Raw genomic sequence first — 4,012 nt, forward strand, 5'->3', positions numbered from 1 at the left:
CAGAAATCCCAGACACATTTTTAAATTTTGTAAAACTTTTCAATTACAAGAAGGACTTTAAATTATTTGCTACTACCACCAAGATCTGCACTTGCGGCGGCTCCACCCAGGCCCGCATCCTAGGCTTCAAGGCTCACCGCAGCTGCCCTGGAAAACCACACCTGAGGCTGGCAAGCATGTTTGGCCCAGCCCTTGACTTTAAAACGACCATAATGCTTAAAGGAGTAGTTTGAGTCTGTCCCATAATGTCCGTCCAGTAAGTCCACAGAATAAAACAGAAAACAACAACAACACAAACACAGACAACTAAAGGGCCCCAAAAAAGTACAACCTTCCAACTCCATGGAAGCAAACTCGAAAGCTAGATGATGGCCTTACGCCAAACCGGCGGGTGCGACCTGCCTCGTCTCAAATCCGTGAGGGGAAACCACATCCCTCATGAGGGGAATACGCATCCCTCCTGGGGAGCGGAACGTCTTCCAACTCTCCCCCGCCCGTGGTCCTTCAGCAGTGCGTCCACCTAGACCACTTCGGGCACTACAGAATTTCAGAAGTGAGTTCACACAGGACAGAACATATATCACACAGAACAGAATACACAACACACAGACACCTACCGCAGCCAGTCAGACTCTCTGGATCGGGGGTCCCTCGAGGGTCTTGGGGATCCCGGATGAGCCCCCAAATGTTAAGCCCAGATTTCAGGATCCCCAAAAGACCACCAGGGAGCCAGCCGAGTCCGATGCAAAAGCAGAGAGTCTTTTATTCAAACCCGGGTTTGGCTCCCCTACCCTCCTTACTGACGCAGCAGCAAGTGGCAGAGAGCCAGCCCTGTGGGGAGAGGGGTTTTATAGTAAGGGGAGGAGAGAGGACTGTGGGCCCTGCCAAATGGCCAGGCGCAAGTCGGTGTCTTGTTACACAGGATGTGGTCATATCTATGGTGCGCACTTCCCTTGATTATCATTGGTTAGTTTAAAGAAATCCTAGGTGTGGCTAGCAGAGGTTTGGGCTTCCGGGAAGAAGCTCCTTGCTGAGCACATGGCTGCTGCCCAAAATGGAGGATTCGGGGCAAGATGGAGGGCATAGCCCTCACCCTTTCATGCGCTGTGGGATGTTTAGATGCAGTGGCATTGTCCCACCAGTTTTATTACGGTTGTGACAATCAAAAATGTCTCTACACATTGTCAGATGTTCTCTGGGGGTTGGGGCAGGCAAAATTGCCTGGGGTTGAGAACACTGGCCTAAACCCCCTCTTTCAGGAAGTCAAACCTCTGAATCCTGCTACTATTTGGCATTAATGAATGTGCTCAGAGACTTATCTTTAAAGATATTCCCACGCTAGATCTTGACCTGCCTTGGCTGGCAGACCTTGAGATGCCCCCACTCCCTGAGTCTTCTTCCCTCCCTATGGGAATGAGCTGTGCTCCTGGGCAGGGGACAGAACCACCCACCGCTATTGTATATCCCATGCTGTTCACGACTTATATTCATGGTGGTCCTACTACGTGCCAGCTTTGAGATGGCACGAGGGACGGGGAAGGACATGAGATGTCCATATGTGCCCTCAAGGTGCTGTCTACAGGGGAGCCAGACATGTAAGTGAATAACTAGAATGCAGTGAGATATGGGAAGATGTTCATGATGAATTCTGTGAAATGAAAATAAAAACTATTACAAAGGGCATGCCGTGTATGACTAGATTTTTGTAATATGTGTACCCTTAGAAAGAGTTATATCACCATGTTACAGTAGTTGGTTGTCTCAGGATGTGGTCCTGCAAAAGGATGCTGGACCCCTGTCCTGGAGGCAGGAGGGGGGAGGGAGGGAGGATGCTCTGCCAGGAAGATCATGGTTTCTCTCATTGCTTCTCTTCCACTTACAGATATAATAATAATAATAATAATAATAATAGCCAATATTACTAAGTATGTACTTTAAGCCAAACACTGTTGCTAAGCACATCATATAATAACTCAGTTAACCCTCATAACAACCATTAGAGGCCTGATACCAGTGCTTATTGCTTCTCCAAATGTGGCCGTGGGCCTGAGAGGGTGGGGAGGTGGGGCAGGAGGGTGGGCAGAGCTTGTGCAGATGAGGCTGCATTTAGGGAAATGTTTTTCTCCCTTTACAGACTGTGAAGGGGGATATTCTGATAAGGGTCTGGAAGATTCAGAACGACATGGTTTTTGGCACCTCCTCTCCCCACCTGACTCCCTACTCCTCATGTACTGACTGTGCGACTCTGGGCAAGGCACTTGTCTCCCAGCCTCGATGATTTCACTGAGTGATAATTTACAAGAAAAACAAATATAATATTGCACATCAACTGTAATTGAAAAATAAAATTATTTTAAAAAAATGAAAACCAGCTGGCTGGTGATGTTTGTAATAAGTGGGTGCACCCTAGAAGCAAAAGCTGGTGACGATTTTCTCCTCTGAGTCTCCAACCTGGTGCCAGGGAATATCTGAGGCTGCTTGTTCAGAAAGGGTCTTGAGTATATCCAAGCCCGTGGGGCTCCCCAGAGATCCCAAAAGGTGGGGAAGAGGAAGACGGAGCCAGGAGAACGGGCCAGATCCCTGGGTTCCAATCGGGACCTAGTCCCAGTGATCCTGGCCCTGCTGGGTCTGGCTGGGTCTTGAGCCAAGTCACACCTAGTCCTTGCCCTCAGAGAGGTCACCACTGACTAAGGAAACTCTCAAATAGAGCCATTGTAATTTGAGAGTGCACCCTGCCAGCTCTGTGGGGACTCCCTGGCATGGATGAGGGGACTCAGCCCTGCCCTGTCCCTGCCTTATTAGAGCAGCAGGAAAAGACAAAACCAAAACCCAGACAGACCTAGGCTGGTCTGGGAATCAGCTCCCTCTGACCCACATGAACTTGTCAAGGTTTAAGCAGCCTGTGACTGTCCAGGCTTTGCACCTGCTACTCCTCCAGCCTGGATGCTCTGCCCCATTCCCACCTTTTTAAGATAACTCCAGTGTCCTCCCATAGAAGAATGCACACACACGCGCGCATGCACACACACACACACACACACACGCACAGCTGGTCCTCCCTCCAGACACTCCAAAAACCAGCCCACAAAAACTGCTGTTACCCTGCACTTGCTAGATGCCCAGTGCTTAATCTCAAGTGCTTAACTCATTCAGTCCTCACAGTTTTTAAAATATATATTTTTTTCATTCATTTCAGAGAGGAAAAGAGAGATAGAAACATCAACGATGAGAGAGAATCATTGATTGGCTGCCTCCTGAACACCCCACATTGGGGATCGAACCTGCAACGGGGCATGTGCACTGATGGAACGTAACCTCCGGGTTCATAGATCGCCGCTCAACCGCTGAGCCCCGCGGGCGGGCCCACCCTCACGGATCTGAATCTCAGGCCTCCTTTACACAGAGGAAGGCTCAGAGAGGGGAGGTCTCCCGTCAGGTGGGAGGCCTGCTCTCAAGCCCCATTCTCCCAGGAGCTTGGGCAGGAGCCAGGGAAGCACCACACGCGGCCTTTATTTCTGAGACTGACTTCCTCCAGGTGAGGTCTTGCGGGTCTCCCTTAGCGCCGGCTCTCAGACTGACCTCAGGGAGAAGAAAAGCCAGTTAAGCCAGTTGCCTAAACGTAGTTTGCGGTAAAGCACTTAGGCCTGCGACTTTCCCGCGTTGGGTCTCAGTCTCCCTTGCTGTAAAGTGGGAGTGAGAAGGTGGGGAGGCGGGGAGCTCCGGAATCCTAGATTCCCTCTCTGGCTGGGCATCGGTGGCTCTCGGAGCAGTCGTCTCCTTCCCAAGCCCTACCCCGCCCCCCCCCCGCCCCAGGGGGGTACGTAGTGGGGGCAGGACAGCCCCAGGCCAGACGAGTCCCTGCTGTTCCAGGTGGTTCCGGGCAACAGCGGCCTCGGCGCTCCCGGTGCAGGAAAACCGTAACCCTCGCCAGCCCCACTCGCGCTTTCGCTTTAAGGCCGGGCGGGGCGGCACCGGGAGCCGCCCCGGAGTCGCGGGAGCTGGTCCCGGAGTC

Source organism: Myotis brandtii, unplaced genomic scaffold, assembly GCF_000412655.1.
Source record: "Myotis brandtii unplaced genomic scaffold, ASM41265v1 scaffold57, whole genome shotgun sequence".
In the NCBI taxonomy this organism is placed as follows: domain Eukaryota; kingdom Metazoa; phylum Chordata; class Mammalia; order Chiroptera; family Vespertilionidae; genus Myotis; species Myotis brandtii.